This window comes from Penaeus monodon, chromosome 28 (genome assembly GCF_015228065.2).
Source record: "Penaeus monodon isolate SGIC_2016 chromosome 28, NSTDA_Pmon_1, whole genome shotgun sequence".
Taxonomy (NCBI): domain Eukaryota; kingdom Metazoa; phylum Arthropoda; class Malacostraca; order Decapoda; family Penaeidae; genus Penaeus; species Penaeus monodon.
In genome coordinates this window covers 24,133,541-24,133,803 of record NC_051413.1, presented here as the reverse complement: position 1 = coordinate 24,133,803, position 263 = coordinate 24,133,541, and positions in this window count along the sequence as shown.

Genomic DNA, 263 nt, shown 5'->3' with positions numbered 1-263 from the left:
CTGTTATTAATGAAAGTGAAATACCACATTGGCTATGAATAAAAAAGGAAATATGAATAAGTTAACATTTGATTACTTATTCAGGTCACCAATAACATGATATAATTTCTATGAATGTATCGGGCAAATTGTCGATATATTCAGATGCCGAATGCGGAACTCAAAGGCTAGATGTAGTTATCAAGCATTTTAGATAAACACATAGTGATTACCGTGACTGCTCTGCCGTTAATGGCCTACAGAAATTTATAGCATAAGGTCTA